We start from the raw sequence: 19,472 nt of genomic DNA, 5'->3' as shown, positions 1-19,472 counted from the left end.
CTGTCTCTCTCTCTCTCACTGTCCACTCTGCCTGTCAAAAAAAAAAAAAAAAAAAAAAAAAGTAGATCCTTGAACCTTGTGCTTCCAGTGTGTTTCCATGACCACACCTCCAGCGCCATGTTGGATACAGACAGTGAGAAGAGGCAATGTTGGCTGAGCCCACTCCCAGGAAAAAGCTTTCATTGGTTCTGTATTGCTTGTGCTCTTTGTTGTAGGTTCATTTTAGACTATCTTGATCAGATAAGGATATTACTTTATTTTACTCTTCTGTTAGTTGTTTTTTTACAGCTAGATGCTGGAATTTATTAAATACTTTTAAACATTTAATCTAAGTAATCGCATGGATTTTCTTCACCTACATGAACGATTTAAATGGTTTCTTTGGGAAAGGTTGCCATCTTTACATTTTATTTAATCTCACTTGTTATTAATACATTATGTTTCCATATAGTTTGATTCCTATAATAATATTTTTCTTACATTTTAATTTTGGTTATGAAAAAAGTGATCTTTAATTTCATGTCCTGGTTCAGATGCAAAATTGATATAATCTGGCTTCACAAAAGAAATTTTAAAAATGTTCTCCCATTTATTTCCCCAGTTTATTTGCACTGTTAGTGAGTATGCGAAATTTGTTTTTTTCTCTCTTAAATGTTTAGAATGCACCATAAATCTGCCCCTGAAATTTTGCATATGGAAGTCCCTGTTTATTGATTGGTTGGTTGGATTTTTCAAGAATTGATTGAACTTTTTTAGTTTACATAGTAGTTTTCCTATTTTAATGTTATATTTGTGTTTCAATAAATGGTTTTCTAATATAGTGGATTTTGTCTCTGTAGTGAAATGTTTATTCCTATTTCATAAGATCCTCTTGGCATTTTGTTACAGTCTATAATAAACTCTTAAAAATGAATGTTTTGATTCAAAATGCTCCTTTATCAGTTTTCCCTTTCATTTCCTTAATCACTCTCCTTGCTGGTTTATTAATGCTGCTACTATTTTTAGACTCCTTTATAATTGTTTCTGTAGTGTGTTGTTACAGGCATTTCGTTGGTATCTGCTGCTACCCATTTTCTTTCCTTTATTTGGAGTCTTCTAGGTTTTATTTCCTTTTTACTTCTTGAGAAGGAATCTGAGATAGTTGTCAATCTTCTTTTCTAATATGTTCACTAAAGGCTCTAAATTCCTCTAAGTACCGATGCTTCTGGTATCTCCTGTTTTCCCTCCTGTCTTTTCCAAATCTTATACCTGCAGATCCTCTCTGGCTCCCAGAATCTCCACGTTCCCATCCCTGCAGTCACCCCAGTCTTCCTGCTCCATTCCTGTGCCTGAAACCACGGTGGCATCTCAGTTACCAACATTGCATACAACTGCGATCCATGGGTGCCCTTGAGTGCTCTCAGTTTTAAATCCTCTCTCTGTAGCCCATGCCAGCTCTCAAAGTCTGTCTTCCTTGTGTGCACAGTATGTGCCAGCTGCCTGAGTCTCCATCCCTTGTGCCTGGAACACTGTTCCTTGAGTGTCTTTCCCACAGAACCTCTCTGTCCTGCCTAAAGGCCCTGTCTCTGTTCCGAAAGGCCCTTTCCACCCATCTGTCAGTCATGCCCTGAGGCCGTCTTTGTGTATTTGTCTTGTCCACATTTACTGTCTCTCATTTCCAGAGGTCCTGTATGCCTTTCTGTCTTGCTCAGAGGTCATGTCTTTCTGCCTTGCCCAGAGGCCCGGTCTGTCTCTCCTGTCCAGAGCACCATCTGTCTTGCACAGAGTCCCTGTCTGTGTGTATCTCGGTCTTGCCCAGAGACCCCCTCTGTCTAGCTAGCTCAGATAGGCCATGTCTAGTCATTGTCTTGTCAAGTGGCCCTGTCCACCCATCTGCAAGGAGGCCCTGTACCTCTGTCCACCTTTCCATAGCCCTGTCCATCTGTCTGCTTCCCAGAATCCCTGTCTGTCTCTCTTGCCCAGAGGCCCTGTTTGTCCATTTGTCTGTCTTGTCTGGAGTTCCTGTCTGTCATTTCCATAGGCCCTTTATGTCTGTCTGTCCATCTCTCCCTGAGGCCTTGTGTCCTGTCTATCTTTCCCACATGTGCTGCCTGTCTTGCTCAGAAGCCCTGTGTGTGTTTCACTCTGCCTTACCCAGAGGCCCTGTCTGTGTATCTGTCATGCCTAGAGGCCCTGTCTGCCTGTCTCTCCTGTCAGAGCTCTGCCTGTCTTGCACAGAGTCCCTGTGTGTCTGTGTCTCAAAGGCCCTGTCTTCTGTCTTAGACAGCAGCCCTGTCTGTGTCCCTGTGTTGTCCAGCTGCCCTTGGTGTCTGTCTTGCCCTGATGCACTGTTTGTCTTGCACAGAGAACCTTTATCAGTGTGTCCATCTTGTATGGATGCCCTGTTTGTACTTCTCAAAGGTCCAGCCTGTCTCTCTTGCCCCAAGACTCCACCGGTCTCTCTTTCTCAGAACCTGAATTTGTCATGAGCAGAGACCCAGAGACCCAGCGACCTTGTCTGCCTTTCTGTCTTGTCCAGAGGATCCATCTGTGTGTCTGTCTCAGGCATCATTTGTCTTATTCAGAGTCCATGTGTGTCTTGCCCAGAGTACATGTCTTTCTGTCCATCTTTTCTAAAGGTCCTGTCTTCCCAGAGGCCCTGTCTGTCTGTCTGTCTTGTCCAGAGGCCCTGTCTACCTGTCTGTCAATCAAGCACAGACACTCTGTTGGTCCACCTTTCTCATGGACCTATCTTCCTGTCTTTCCCAGAGTCTGTCTATTCCATAGGCCCTGTCTTTCTGCCTTGCTCAGAGGCCCTCTTCCCCTGAGTCCCTGTCTGCCTTTTCCCCAGAGGCTCAGTCTGTGTGTCTGTCTCACCCAGAGGCCCCGACTCTCAGTTTCTCTCCCTCTGAGGCCCTGTCTATCTTGCCCAGAGACTCAGTATGTCTGTGTGTCTCTCTTGCCCAGAGACCTTGTCTGTGTTTGTCTTGCCAGAAGCTGAGTGTGTCTTACTTAGAGTACCTGTCTGTCTTTCAGTCCATCTTTCTTTTTTTTTTAAAAAAATTATTTTCCTTGAAAGTCAGAGTACACAGAGAAAGGAGAGGCAGAGAGAGAGGTCTTCCATCTGATGGTTCACTCCCCAGTTGGCCACAACAGCCGGAACTGTGCCGATCTGAAGCCAGGAGCCAGGAGCTTCTTCCAGGTCTCCCACGTGGGTGCAGAGGCCCAAGGACTTAAGACATCTTCTACTGCTGTCCCAGGCCATAGCCGAGAGCTGGATCGGAAGTGGAGCAGCTGGTCTTGAACAGGCGCCCATATGGGATGCTGGCGCTTCAGGCCAGGGCTTTAACCGGCTGCACCACAATGCCGGCCCCTCTGTCCATCTTTCTTAAAGGCTCTGTCTGACTTCCCAGAGGATCTGGCTGCCTCCCTGTCAGTCTAGCCCGGAGGCCCTGTCTGTCTATCTGTAATGCCCAGTTGCCCTGTCTGTCTGTCTTGCCTAGAGGTCCTAAGTGTCTTTCAGTGACCCTGCCTCTCCACCTGTCCACGTTGACCAGAGGACCACTTGCCTGTTTTAATCTGATTTCCTACTTGTCTGTGTTTCCCAGAGATCCAGTCTGTTTATCTGTCCGGCCCAGAGTACCTATCTGTCTTTCTGTCTGTCTTGTGCACAGTACCTTTCTGTAGGTCTGTCTTGCCTAGAGCCCTTGACTGTCTTTCTGTGGCTCTGTCTGCCCATCTTGCACAGAGGCTGTGTCTGTCTGTCGTGCCCACAGTTCCAATCTGTCTGTGTATGTCATTCCCAGAGACCTGCCTGTCTGTCTCTCCTTTCCAGAGGTTCTGTCTGTCTTGTGAAGAGTCCCTGTCTGTCGCTCTGTCTTGCCCAGAGACTCTGTCTGTCCAACCTATCCATAGTCCCTCCCTGCCTGTCTGTGCTTCCCAGAGGCCGGTCTGTGTATCTGTCATGCCCACAGGCTGTACCTATCTTGTTGTCTGCAAGTCCTGCCTAGAGTCTTTGTCTGTCTGATTATCCAAAGTCTCGTTGGTCTTGCCCAGAGTCCCTGTCTGTCTGTGACTGTCTTTCCCAGAGGCACTGTCTGTCTCTGTGTCTTAGTCAGAGGACATTTTTTCTATCACTCCATTGTGCCCAAGACCCTGTCTGTCTGTCTGTCTTGCCCAGAGGTCACATCTGCTTTTGTGTTCATCTCACACAAAGGCTTTTTCCTGTGTGTCATACCCAGAGCTCTAGTACGTCTGTCTGGCTAGAAGCCCCTATTTCTGTGTGTCCTTCTGGCACAGGGGCCTTGATCTGTAGTGTGTCCATCTTGTATAGAGGAACGACCTGTCTGCATGTCTTGCCCATAGCCACTATTGGTCAGTCTTTCTGTGGCCCTGTCTGTCCATCTGCCCTGTGGCTCTGTTTATCTTTCCAAGTGGCCCTCTCAGTGTATCTATCATCCCAGTTGCCCTGTCTGTCTCTCCCTAGAGGCTCTGTCTTCTGTAGAGTCCCTATCTGTCCGTCTGTCTTGCCCAGAGGCCCAGTCTGTCACTCTTGCCCAGAGGCCCAGTCTGTCTGTCTTTCCCAGAAGCCCTGTCTGTGTGTCTTAGTCAAGGGCCTGTCTGCTGTCTGTCTTGTCCAGAGATCCTGACTTTCTGTCTGTCTATCCCAGAAGCCCTGTCTGTCCACCTTTCCCAGAGGCTCTATCTATCTGTCATTCTCAGAAGACCTGTCTTGCTGTCTTTCCTGTCCAAAGGTTCTGTCTTGAGCAGAGTCCCTATATATCTGTCTGTCTGTCCAGAGGCCCTGTCTGTTTATCTTAGGCAGAGTCCCTGTTGGTCTGTGTGTCCCTGGTGCTCAGATCTGTCCATCTTGCCCAGAGGCCTTGTCTATACATCTATCTTTCTCAGAGACCCAGTCTGTGTGTCTTGCCAGATGCCCTGTCTTGCTTAGAGACCCTGATGTTCTGCTTGTCTTATCCAGAGGCCTTGTCTGTCTCTCCACGTTGTGCAGAGACCCTGTCTTTCTGTATGTCTTGCAGAGCCCGTGAGCATCTGTCTGTCTTTCAGTGGCCCTGTCCGCCTGTCCATCTTATCCAGTGCTCTCTCTGTCTGTATGTCTCAGAGTCCCTGTCTGCCTTGTCCAGAGGCCCTGTCTGTGTATTTGTCATGCCCAGGATCTTTTTGTCTGTTTTGTCCAAAGGCCTTGTCTGTCTCGTCCACAGGCCCTGTCGCTGTGTGTGCCCCTCTTGCCCAGAGGACCTGACTGTCTTGCGAGAGTCTGTCTGCCTGTCTGTTTTACCCAGAGTCCCTGTCTGTCTGTCCCTCTTTCCCAGAGGACCTGAATGTCTGTCTTGGCAAAGACCCTTTCTGTCCCCCTGACTTGCCCTGAGACAAAGGCATTGTCTGTATATATGTCATGCCCAGAGACCCTGTCTGTCTTGCTCAGATACTCTGTCTTCCTGTGTGTCCATCCTGCCTACAGGCCTTCTTCTATCTGACCTGACCTGAGCCCCTGGCTGTGTGTGTTGCCCAGAGCCCCTGTATCTGTGCTCATCTTACACAGAGGCCTTTTCTATATATGTATCTGTCTTGTGTCGAGGCCTTATTTGTCTTTCTTGCCCAGAGGCCCTGTCTGTCTGTCTGTCTGTCTCTCTCTGTCTTGCCCTGAGACCCTGTTTTTCCATCTTGCCCAGAGGCCATGAGTTTCTGCCTTTCAGTGGTCCTGTCTGCCTGTCCATTTGGCCTAGAGGATGACTGGTCTGCCTGTCTTGATCCAAAGCCATCTCTGTCTCTTCCCCAGAGGCCCTGGCTGGCTGGCTGTCCTGTCCACAGGCCCTGTCTGTGTGTTTGCCTTACCCAGAGGCGCTGTCTGCCTGTGTTTCCATCTTGCCCAGAGATTATTGTTTTGTTTGTCTATCTCTCCTGCCCATAGTCCTTGTCTGTGTTCTTGCACACGGCCCCTGTATCTGTGTGATATTCTGGGGTAGAAGCCTTGATTTGTATGTGTGCATGTCTTGTACAGTGGTCCTTCCTGTCTGTCTTGCCCAGAGGATCTGCATCTCTTCCCAGGACCCTGTTCACCTGTGTAACTGTCAAACACAGAGACTCTATCTTTCCTGTCCAGAGGTTCTGCCTGTCTCTCTTGTGCAGAGTGCCTGTCTGTCTTTGAGCCTCTCCAACAGACCCTGTCTATCTGTCTCTCCATCTAGGCCAGAGACCTTGTCTTTCTCTTTGTCTTGCTCAGAGGCCCTGAGTGTCTTTCAACGGCCCCAACTGTCCACTTGCCCAGAGGGTCACTGGTCTGTATGTCAGTCTTAATTATATGCCATGTCTGTCTGTATTGCCCAGAGACTTTGTCTGTGTATCTGTCATGCCTGGAGGCCCTGTCTGGGTTGTCAGGAGGCCCTGTCTATCTTGCACAGAGGCCCTGTCTCTGTGCCTTTGCTTTCCCAGAATTTCTGTCTCTCTGTGTCTCTTTTTCGCCCAGTTGTCCTGTCTTTCTTGCCAAGAACTCTGTCTCCATGTCCATCTGGCTCAGAGGCCCTGTTTGTCTTGTGCAAAGGCCCTGTTCTGCCTTTTTGCCCAATGTCCTATCTCAGTCTTACCCAGAGACCCTGTCTGTCTGTTGTCTGAGGCCCTGTCTGTGTCTCTGTCTTACCTGGAGGTCCTGCTGTCTGTCTGTCTGTCTTGTCAAGGTGCCTTATATGTCTCTCTGTCTTTTCCAGAGCTCTAAGAGCTCTAGGCAGGACTGATGTCACACAGCAAGCCAAGGCTTTGCCTAAGAAATCATGATAGGACCTGTCCCTTCCTCCCACTGTCCCCACTTTCCTGCCCCTCACATGATGGCTCCCCTTGCTGTCCCTCCTCCACTATGCATCCTGCACAGAGGCCTCTCCCTTTTTCCATGTATTCAGTCAGCCTGCCCCTCCTATCTCAATTCTGGCCACATCTTCAAGGAAACGTTTTAGAATCATTTCTTGCTTTTTGGAGAAGCCACTAATCTGAATCTGCAGCTCTGCCCTGCAAGAACCCCTGGCCTGCTCTACTGTCCTTTTGTCTTCTCTCCTCTACCAAGGAGGGAGCAGTCTGGTCACCATGACAGCCACCTGTCTAGAGCTACTGGGCAAAAAGAGACCCACAGATGGCACTGAATTCACTGGATGGCGAAGGAGCAATGATGAGGTGGGGATTTGAGAAGGAGTAGGAATGGGAACTGATGGGCCCCAGGCTATCTTCCCATCCCTGATCCCTGCTAGCCTCACTGGCTCTCTTCTGACTCTTCCTTCCAATAGCAAGACATAAGTCATTCTCTCTCTCTCTCTCAATGTGTGTGTGTGTGTGTGTGTGTGTGTGTGTCTTTCTCCTTGTTAGAAAGATCCCAAGGCAGCTTGGCCTCCATGGCTAGGTGCTCATCTGTCGCGTGCAGCACTGTGTGGTCAGGAGCAGGCTGCCGAAGAGCAGGTGTAGCCTTGGGGCAGGAGGAGGAGTTTCCAGAAATGAGAATGGCCACAAGGTTGGGCAGGTAACAGATGTCAACTCCATACCTGCTCCACACCCTGGGCAAGCCCCCTGCTTCTCCAATGAATGCAGAAAGCCATGCCCAGCACCTGGCCAGAGGCACAGGTGTGTGGAAGAGGAGGAGGGGATGTGGTGGGTGGGAGAGGACAGGCAGGGGGAGTGCGTCTCGAGAGTTTGGGGCCAAGGATGTCTTCCCATGAACCCCTGCCTGGAATCCATGAAGATGCTCCATTCGTTCAAGGTCATGTAACTCATAAGAACAAGCTGAGCTCTGCTGAGCATGTGAGGGCAGGCAGCTGACACTCGGGAAGAGGCACAGCTGTCACCTCCCTGGTGTGGATCAGGAAGATGAGGCACAGATACTGAAATGACTGACCAAGGTGATGTGGTTAAGGGTGCCAAGCCTGGACTTGAACCCAGGACAGTCTGAATTCCTGGTCCTGAGCTCTATAGATAGCAGAGCCAAGGGTTGAATCTGGTAGCTCCACAGCCTTCATGACTCTGAGGAGTCAAGGCTGGGGCAGGGCATTTCCCCAAATTCTGGGGTCACATTGGAGCAGCCTTCTTGTAATTCTTGTTTCTACTGTCCCAGAGGTTTCTCTGCCTCGATAACACTAATGGAAACAATTTAACAATGCAGAAAAACTTAGATCATTAAAAGAACCAAAAAGGTCACTTACATGAAATTTAATTTATTTTCATACCAGCAGCTGTCAGTTCAAAGAACAACAAAGTAGCCGTGTATGCTTAATTTCATCAGTCTGTTGCCTATGACCACACGAGTGTGACTTTTGGATTAAGCACCCCCTCTCCTCCAGTGGGCCCTCCATCAGTGTGTGGAGGAGGGCTTGGCAGCCAGCCTGAGGGGTAGAGGGGGCCTGAGCAAAAGGCACTGCAACTGGGCGGAGTTTATCACACAAGAGGAGATACCAGCAGGCTGGGCTGCGGACCCCAGGGACCTTGCATCTTCACACTGGCTCAGCCACCACATCCTCCCTGTAGACTGTTCAGCCCTGGTTAACAGTTGCGGAAACAGTCTCAGAGGGTCTCCCTCACCGTAGTTGGATAAACAGACTCAAGCACTGGTTTATTACACTCCCAAAGCCATGCTTTTACATCACCACGTGGCCTCTGAGTCCCTGTGCATGGGACTGGGGCCCACAGAGGCAGGGGACCTCGGGTGGCAGGGCTATGGCCATTCTCTGGTTGAGCTGCATGCATGGCTCACTGCTCCTTGGGCAGAGTCACTCCTGCTGGCCCCTGCACAAGAAGAGAAAGTGACCATGCCCTAGAGCAGATTCTCCCAGTGCTTCTGCTCCCAGGCAGGGGGCTGATCACCAAGGAAGAGTTGTGTGGGGCAGGTGGTGCTGTCACCCTGCCTCCTGCACAGAGGAGTCAGAGGGCTTGTACAGCACCACCAAGGGCTCCCCCCGATTAGTCATACAGGGCATGCTGACTCCCAAGAGCACTGTGGACTGGTGGTACTGTCACCCTCCCCTCTGCACAGACTGAGGGCTTGTGCAGTGCCTGCAGAGACTCCCCCAGGGTCAGTCACGCAGCACATGTGTGGTCTACTCCCCAACATTTTCTTTCTGCCAAGATGAGCATGGTGCCCATCCAAACCACCAAGAAATCTGCCCAGGAGAACCTTGAGCTATAGGGCTGAACCCCATAATCTTAAGGCCAGCCAGGCTTCCCTCCCTTCTACAGACACAGAATTGATGGCCTGGGAAGAGGAGAGCCCTCAGCCATGCAGGGTCAGCTTCTGTGCCCATGAGGGCCCAGATCTCCCAACTCTGATGATTGGCCTCAGGTTTTGCAAGCCCTACAAATCCTACTGGTCCCCTTCCCGGTGGCCTGTCCTGCATGACATGGGCTATGCTTGCCCCACTTCTTTGTGACTTGAAGAACAAACTCTGTGTGGGAAGGAATCCTTCCAACAGCAGAGTCAGGGGTGTGTAACCTGGTTAAGCACCCCTCCTCTAGGAAAGGATCCCAGGGCCAAAAACAACACCAAAGATTCCCCAGTAAAGGTTCCTGGGCAAATGACCACTAATTTACTGTAAAATTAAATAAGGTTGAGCAACTCAGAATCATTAAAATATAAATAAAAAGTCATGGTTTTTTGATTTGTCACATTAAAAAGAAGGGAGAGAGCATGCTGTTGACGGATGATCTCACTGAACAACAGTTGGTCTCTGAATCACACTCCCAGCAGTCGGATGCTGCTGGGCTGCTGGCTCCCATGCTGGGCCCAGGCACTCAGGACAGAGAAGGGCTGTGGGGTACAGAGAGAGAGGCAGCCTGGCCACAGCTTCACCATCCTCCATCTGCCCCATGGCACACCCTGCCACCCACCTCTGAAGAGGGGCAGGGCCCATGCACTCCTCCTCTGGCCTGCCCCTGTGCTGGAGGAGGGGGACAGGGCCCTCTGCCATGGAGGTGCCAGCCTGGCTGTTGGGCCAGAAAATGGGCAAGAGCAGAAAGTCGGGGCCCTGGAAGAGGCTATGAGGTTGTGGGGTTAGGAGAGGCCCGTGGTGGGCATGGTCCCTCCCCTCACTCCAGGAGCAAGTTGCCCTTTCTGACTTTGAGATGGTTCTTTGAACGCCCAGTTCTCCCTGGCTTCTGGATGATTTGGTTGTTGCTTGGGGGATTTGAATGCAGACCCCTCAGCTGCCTGCATCACCTGTGGAAACCATGTGGTCCACAGCCACCCCTGCAGAGTTCTTGGTTGCTGATGCCTGCTCCACAGCAGTGCCCCTGGCTGCAATGTAAGGGAAGTCTATGACAAAGGGCTATGACTTTGAATGTAGTCACTTTTAGGGGCAACTTGGGCCACTTGGGATTCCCAGCCCACAGTCCTCAATCTCGTCTTGAGGGTGTCACAAGTTCAATGTGGACCCAGGCCCAACAAGCTGGATGGTCCCATTTCTATAGGACTAAAGCCTCACTGTACACTCTGATGCCTACACAACCATCCAGGTGTTTGTGAAACTCAGAAAGAAGTAACAGGAAGTTAAGACACTGGGGCAAAAAATATCCTACATGAAGGATTTCTGTGAGTGAGACCCCAGTGGGAAGAATGGGCTATGAAAGGAGGTAGTTTTCTCTGAAGGGAGGAGAGAACTTCCACCTTGCTTACAGCCCTGTATAAATGATGACGGAGTTTGTGGACTCAAAAGGCTTCCATAGCCTAGGCAGCTCATGGCAAGAGCCTGATCACTGATCACTGATGTCATACATAGAGTGTCAATTGTTAAATGAACCACAGAAGTCACTGTGCACTTACTCCTGAGGTTGGACCTCTGTCCTTAATGAGTTGTACCATGAGAATTAACTGCAAAACTTGTTCTCAAACAGTACTTCATATGCGGGGCCTGGAGGGGGATGCAAACTGTTGAAATCTTTACTTAGTATAGAGTTGATCTTATGGATATAAAGTTAATTAAAAATGAATCTTAATGAAGAATGGGATGGGAGAGGGAGTAGGAGGTGCGACAGGAGTGGATATGGGAGGGTGGGTATGGGGGGAAAATCACTATATTTCTAAAGTTGTACCTATGAAATTTGCATTCATTAAATAAAAGCTTTAAAAAAGGAAAGAAAAGAACAGGCAGTGCTGCTTGTGCAACACAGCCAGAACCCTCTAGAAAACCATGCATGGGCCTCAGGAGCCCATCCAGCCCAGAGAAATGAACGGGACTGGAAAGTGCAACCTGGGCTTCAACTCATCGAACACTCATCCTCAAAGCACTGGGGAAATGATTCTCATTTAATCAGCATTTTGAAGGACAAAGCCTGTGTGGGGATGCGTGTGGCCATGGGAGTGAGCACACCCCTCCCTTCTTACCCCAAGACAGGGTCAGAGCTGTCTCCATGCCTGGATCTGGTGCAGACCTGTCTCTTAAGGCAGAGTGATGGCACTGTCCCTGGCCTATCTTGATTGAGTTTCCAGTTCTGAAGCAGCCTGGGGTGGGGGTACACGGAATGTCTGGGTCTGCAGGTTCCATCCTGAAGCCCAGCCTGGGCCTTCAGAAGCATGTGGTGAATGTCCTCCATGGCCATGCTCCCATCCTATTAGCAGGTGATGTCATAAATCACTATTATCATTTTATAATAAATTGTGATGTCACAAAAGCATTACGACATGTCATTACTGTGATAACATAAACATGAAACTGTGATTTTACAAACAAACCATTGTATTCTCATTATGAATTTTTGTCATAAAAACCAGTGTAACATCAGAAACCTATCATTGTGTGTCATAATTGCAATATCACAATATGTCCTAAAATACAATGGCTGTGTCATAATCCATTGTGATACTGCCAAAACCATTGTGATGTCATTATCAATTGGCGATATATATATAATGTTTCTTTTGGAGACTGTCTTATTTTACAAAGTATAATAGTTTCCAGTTGCATCCATTTTGTTGTGAAAGACAGGATTTCATTCTTTTTTATTGCTGAGCAATATTCCGTAATGTATACTAGCACATTTTCTTTCTCCAGTCATCAACCCTTTATCTGTTGCATAGTTTGCAAATATTTTTTCCCATTCTGTCGGTTGTCTCTTCACTCTCCTGACTGTTTTTTTGCAGTACAGAAACTTCTCAATTTGATGCAATCCCAATAGTTGATTTTGGCTTTGACTACCTGTGCCTCCCGGGTCTTTTCCAGAAATTCTTTGCCTCTGCCAATATCTTGAAGGGTTTCTCCAATGTTCTCTAATAACTTGATGGTGTCAAGTCATAGATTTAGCTCTTTAATCCATGTTGTAAGGTGTAACGTAGGGGTCTTGCTTCATGCTTCTGCACGTGGAAATCCAGTTTTCCCAGCACCATTTATTGAATAGACTGTCCTTGCTCCAGGAATTAGTTTTAGATCCTTGGTCAAATATAAGTTGGCTGTACATGTTTGGGTTGATTTCTGGTGTTTCAATTCTGTTCCATTGGTCTATCCATCTGTTTCTGTACCAGTACCATGCTGTTTTGATTACAACTGCCCTGTAGTATGTCCTGAAATCTGGTATTGTGATGCCTCCAGCTTTGTTTTTGTTGTACAAGATTGTTTTAGCTATTCGAGGTCTCTTGTGCCTCCATATAAATTTCAGCATCATTTTTTCTAGATCTGAAAAGAATGTCTTTGGTATCTTGATTGGGATTGCATTGAATCTATAAATTGCTTTTGGGAAAATGGACATTTTGATGATGTTGATTCTTCCAATCCATGAGCATGGCAGATTTTTCCATTTTTTGGTATCCTCTTCTATTTCTTTCTTTAAGACTTTGTAATTCTCATTGTAGAGATCTTTAACATCCTTGGTTAAGTTTATTCCAATGTATTTGATTATTTTTGTAGCTATTGTGAATGGGATTGATCTTAGCAGTTCTTTCTCAGCCATGGCATTGCTTGTGTATACAAAGGCTGTTGATTTTTGTGCATTGATTTTATATCCTGCCACTTTGCCAAACTCCTCTATGAGTTCTAATAGTCTCTTAGTAGAGTTCTTTGGATCCCATAAGTAAAGAATCATATCATCTGCAAAGAGGGATAGTTTGACTTCTTCCTTCTCAATTTGTATTCCTTTGATTTCTTTTTCTTGTCTGATGGCTCTGGCTAAAACTTCCAGAACTATGTTTAATAGAAGTGGTGAGAGTGGGCATCCCTGTCTGGTACCGTTTCCCCATTCAATAGGATGCTGGCCGTGGGTTTTTCATAAATTGCTTTGATTATATTGAGGAATGTTCCTTCTATACCCAATTTGCTTAGAGTTTTCATCAAGAAAGGGTGTTGAATTTTATCGAATGCTTTCTCTGCATCTATTGAGATAATCATATGGTTTTTCTTCTGCAGTCTGTTAATGTGGTGAATCACATTGATTGATTTGCGAATGTTGAACCATCCCTGCATACCAGGGATGAATCCCACTTGGTCTGGGTGGATGATTTTCCTGATGTGTTGTTGTATTCTATTGGCCAGAATTTTATTGAGGATTTTTGCATCTATGTTCATCAGGGATATTGGTCTATAATTTTCTTTCAGTGCTGCATCTTTCTCTGGCTTAGGGATTAAGGTGATGCTGGCTTCATAGAAAGAATTTGGGAGGATTCCATCTTTTTCGATTGTTCTGAATAGTTTGAGAAGAAATGGAATTAGTTCTTCTTTAAATGTCTGGTAGAATTCAGCAGTGAATCCATCTGGTCCTGGGCTTTTCTTTGTTGGGAGGGCCTTTATTACTGTTTCAATTTCTGTTTCAGTTATGGGTCTATTTAGGTTTTCTATGTCTTCATGGTTCAATTTAGGTAGATTGCATGTGACCAGGAATCTATCCATTTCTGATAGGTTTCCCTGTTTGCTGGCATACAAGTCCTTGTAGTAATTTCTGATGATTCATTTTATTTCTTTGGTGTCTGTTGTTACGTTTCCTTTTTCATCTCTGATTTTATTGATTTGGGTCTTTTCTTTTTTTATTTGTTGGGCCAATGGGGTGTCAATTTTGTTTATTTTTTTTCAAAAAAACCAGCTCCTCGTTTGGCTGATTTTTTGTAATTTTTTTTTGGATTCAATCCTGCTAATTTCTTTTCTGATTTTAATTATTTCTCTTCTCCTACTAGATTTGGGTCTGGTTTGCTGCAGTTTTTCTAGGTCCTTGAGATGCGCTGAAAGCTCATTTATTTGGTACCTTTCCAATTTCTTGATATAGGCACCTATTGCTATAAATTTGCCTCTCAATACTGCTTTTGCTGTACCCCATAAGTTTTGATATGTTGTGTTGTTATCCTCATTTACTTCCAGAAAGTTTCTGATTTCTCTTTTGTTTTCTGGAATGACCCAGTGTTCATTCAGGAGCATGTTGTTCAGTCTCCATGTGTTTGCATACTTTCTGGGGTTTCCTGAGTTGCTAATTTCCAGCCTCATTCTGCTGTGGTCTGAGAAGCTGCATGGTATGATTCTAATTCTTTTAAATTTGCTGAGACTTGCTTTATGACCTAGTATTTGATCAATCCTAGAGAAGGTTCCATGCACTGCTGAGAAGAATGTAAAGTCTTTAGATGTAGGATTGAAAGTTCTGTAGATATCTGTTAGATCCATTTGGGCAATAGTGTCGATTAAATCTGCTGTTTCCTTGTTGATCTTCTGTCTGGATGATCTATCTATTTCTGAGAGTGGAGTATTGAAGTCCCCCAGTACTATTGTATTGGGGTCTAAGTCTCCCTTTAAGTCCCTTAACATATCTTTTAAATAGACCGGTGTCCTGTAATTAGGTGCATATACATTGATAATTGTTATATCTTCCTGTTGAATTGAACCCTTAATCATTATATAGTGCCCCTGTTTGTCTCTCTTAACAGCTTTTGTATTAAAGTTTATTTTGTCTGATATTAATATGGCTACACCTGCTTTTTTTTGGTTTTTGTTGGCATGGAATATCTTTTTCCAACCTTTCACTTTCAGTCTGCATGCATCTTTGTTAGAGAGATATGTTTCTTGTAGGCAACAAATAGTTGGTTGTTGTTCCTTAAGCCAGTCAGCCAGTCTGTGTCTTTTAACTGGACAGTTCAGGCCATTCACGTTTAATGTGACTATTGATACATAGTGACTTTGCCCTGCCATTTTCCCGGAAATATTTTCTAGTATATGCTTTCAGCTTCCCATGCTCTTTTACTGGTAGGTGTTCTTCCTTTCCCTTCTTTCATATTGATGGCCATGTTTCTGTGTTTCTGAGTGTAGCACATCTTTAAGTATCTTTTGCAGGGCCAGACGAGTGGCGGCAAAGTCTTTCAATTTCTGTTTGCTATGAAAGGTCTTTATTTCACCTTCATTCACAAATGAGAGCTTAGCAGGATATAATATTTTTGGCTGGCAATTTTTCTCTCTTAGCACCTGTGCTATGTCTCGCCATTCCCTCCTAGCCTGTAGTGTTTCTGATGAGAAGTCTGCTGTGAGTCTAATTGGAAGATCATAAACATACTCAAAATTTTATTAATTTTTTTGGCCATTTTTATGTATATCGTTCATCAGAAAGACTTTTGGCTTTTATTCTCATTCTCCCTTTTTAGGTAATATACTTTTATATTGGTAGTTTTTGTGCATAAGTGTAACTGTAGATGCCAGTATCTTTCATTTAAGGGTTTTTTTGTTATAAATGGCATAATTTCCTTACTTACAATTATTGATTTCTTCTTTTATTTCTCAAGTTTAATGCAAATTTAATACATGTTGGTTGTTCCAATCCTGTTGTATATGCTTGTTATGCTATTGCTCCTACATTATTGCTGTCACTTCCAATAAGCAGATTATGGGTTATATCCTCATCTTTTATTTCTGTGACATGTATGCATCATGATGTAGTGTATGCTCATCCTAGCACAGAAAACTTAGCTCATCCTGGTTTATTTTTCATTGCGGTTTTATCAATTTGATTAAAATTATTGTTTTTCCGTTTTCCTTATACTGTTTATTGAATTCTCTTACTTAAAATGGGCTAACTTTACAAACATTAATTAAACTGAAAGTAGATCTTTGAAAATTTAACAGTGGTAATGGGAGAGGGAGGAGGATGAAGGGTTGGAACATGGATGAATGGAGGGTAGGGTGAGAAATATCACAGTGTTTCTAAATCACTACATATAAAATACATGAAAATTGTATAACATAAATAAAATTTTAGAAAAAGAATGAAAATAAAATTATCAGGATTGTGAAGAGAGATATATACACAAGGATATTCACTTGATATTTCCAATGGAAATAAACTAAAAGTTGAAAATGATAGAATAATTAAAGAATTAAGGCACCAAAAATATTCCTTGATTTACCTTCCTTGATTTTAAAATTTTTCTCATGGTAAAAATATTTACTGGATTATTGTTCACCAAATTCCTTCATGTCTATTGATCACTCTATTATGTATCCTATAATCTAATTACAATCATCAAAACTTAATTCACGTGTAAAATGCTCATTTTTAATTGTTGTTTTATTCATTGTGTGACCTCTTTATATCATCAATATCCTATTTGAGTGACTTCTTCCTATGATATCAACATGATGGAAATGTTTTGAATTCTCTCTGCAACTATTTTGTGCCCCTAATTCTCAGGCAATCTTAACCCAATCTTCCTCAGTTCCTAGAGGATTTCTTTTAGCTTTTCTGGAATTCTGGAGGACTATAAAATTTTAATTTAATTTTCAAGGATTTAGATAGAAATATCATTCCATCAATGTTTATCTGGTAATTTTCAAAATTTTTGCTTTATTTCCATTCATTTTTCCTTTTTGCATTTTAAAGAATTCAATGGACTATTTTTTATACTATTTTTTATGAAATGATCTTAATGTTCTTATTGTAGTTTCACTCCTATAAAAACAGTTCTAGTCATTGTTATCACAATATATTTGTACCCTAATATAGAAAAGTTTTTAACTTTGTATTTGAATATTTTTTTGACAGGCAGAGTGGACAGTGAGAGAGAGAGACAGAGAGAAAGGTCTTCCTTTTGCCATTGTGTCATCCCACAATGGCCACCATGGCTGGTGCACTGTGGCTGGCACACTGCGCTGATCTGAAGGCAGGAGCCAGGTGCTTCTCCTGGTCTCCCATGGGGTGCAGGGCCCAGGCACTTGGGCCATCCTCCACTGCACTCCCTGGCCACAGCAGAGAGCTGGCCTGGAAGAGGGACATCCAGAACAGAATCTGGCGCCCCGACCGGGACTAGAACCCAGTGTGCCGGCGCCGCAAGGTGGAGGATTAGCCTAGTGAGCCGTGGTGCCGGCCAAAAGATTGGGTTAAGAAATTTTTAACTTCAAAACATCCCATATCCATCTGAGACCAGCATTCTCTTTTCCTCTTTCTTTTTTTTTTATCTTTTATTTAATGAATATAAATTTCCAAAGTACGACTCATGGGTTACAATGGCTTCCCCCCCATACCGTCCCTCCCACCCACAACCCTCCCCTTTGCCACTCCCTCTCCCCTTCCATTCACATCAAGATTCATTTTCGATTATCTTAATATACAGAAGATCAGCTTAGTATACCTTAAGTAAGGATTTCAACAGTTTGCTCCCACACAGAAACATAAAGTGAAAAATAATAGATGATTTTTTTTAAATGATGATGAAATCAGATCAGACCTATTGTCATGTTTAATCCCAGTGAGAGTCAAGTTGGGAATTGATAATTTCTTTTTTTTTTTTTTTTACAGAAGATCAGTTTAGTTACATTAAGTAAAGATTTCAATCGTTTGCACCCCCATAGAAACACAAAGTGAAATATACTGTTTGAGTACTCGTTATAGCATTAAGCCTCAGTGTACAGCACATTAAGGACAGAGATCCTACATGAGGAGTAAGTGCACAGTGACTCCTGTGGTTGACTTTACAAATTGACACTCCTGTTTATGGCATCAGTAATCTCCCTATGCACCAGTCATGAGTTTCCAAGGCTATGGAAGTCCCTTGAGTTCTCCGACTCTTATCTTGTTTAGACACAGTCATAGTCAAAGTGGAGGTTCTCTCCTCCCTTCAGAGAAAGGCACCTCCCTCTTTGAAGACCTGTTCTTTCCACTGGGATCTCACTCACAGAGATCTTTTTGCCAGAGTGTCTTGGCTTTCCATGCCTGAAATACTCTCATGGGCTTTTCAGCCAGATCCGAGTGCCTTTAGGGCTGATTCTGAGGCCAGAGTGCTATTTAGGACATCCGCCATTCTATGAGTCTGCTGAGTATCTCACTTCCCATGTTGGATCACTCTCCCCTTTATTTATTCTATCGGTTAGTGTTAGCAGATACTAGACTTGTTTATGTGCTCCCTTTGACTCTTAGTCCTTTCATTATGATCAATTGTGAACTGAAATTGATCACTTGGACTAGTGAGATGGCATTGGCACATGCCACCTTGATGGGATTGAATTGGAATCCCCTGGTATGTTTCTAACTCTACCATTTGGGGCAAGTCAGCTTGAGCATGTCCCAAATTATACATCTCTTCCCTCTCATATTCCCACTCTTATGTTTAACAGGGATCACATTTCAGTTAATTTTCAACACTTAAGAATAACTGTGTGATAAATACAGAATTAAACCAGTCATATTAAGTAGAACAGACAAAAAAAACTACTAAGAGGGATAATGTATTAAGTTGTCCATTAGCAGTCAGGGCTATGCTGATCAAGTCACCATTTCTCATAGTGTCCATTTCACTTCAGGAGGTTTCCTTTTTGGTGTTCAGTCAGTTGTCACTGATCAGGGAGAACATATGGTATTTGTCCCTTTGGGACTGGCTTACTTCACTCAGCATGATGTGTTCCAGATTCCTCCATTTTGTTGCAAATGACTGGATTTTGTTGTTTCTTACTGCGGTATAGTATTCTAAAGAATACATATCCCATAATTTCTTTATCCAGTCTACCATTGACGGGCATTTAGGTTCGTTCCAGGTCTTGGCTATTGTGAATTGTGCTGCAATAAACATTATGGTGCAGACAGCTTTTTTGTTTATCAATTTAAACTCCTTTGGGTAAATTTCAAGGAGTGGGAAGGCTGGGTCGAACCGTAGGGTTATCTTCAGGTTTCTGAGGAATCTCCAGACTGATTTCCATAGTGGCTTGACCAGTTTGCATTCCCACCAACAGTGGGTTAGTGTCCCTTTTTCCCCACATCCTCGCCAGCATCTGTTGTTGGTAGATTTCTGTATGTGAGCCATTCTAACCGGGGTGAGGTGAAACCTCATTGTGCTTTTGATTTGCATTTCCCTGATTGCTAGTGACCTTGAACATTTTTTCATGTGCCTGTTGGCCATTTGGATTTCCTCTTTTGAAAAATGTCTATTGAGGTCCTTGGCCCATCTCTTAAGTGGGTTGTTGGTTTTGTTTTTGTGGAGTTTCTTGATCTCTTTGTAGATTCTGGTTATTAACCCTTTATCTGTTGCATAGTTTGCAAATATTTTTTCCCATTCTGTCAGTTGC

This window comes from Oryctolagus cuniculus, chromosome 20 (genome assembly GCF_051225735.1).
Source record: "Oryctolagus cuniculus isolate XC-2025 breed Fujian yellow rabbit chromosome 20, ASM5122573v1, whole genome shotgun sequence".
Classification (NCBI taxonomy): Eukaryota; Metazoa; Chordata; class Mammalia; order Lagomorpha; family Leporidae; genus Oryctolagus; species Oryctolagus cuniculus.
The sequence above is the reverse complement of the archived record's forward strand: the minus strand, read 5'-3'. Positions refer to the sequence as shown.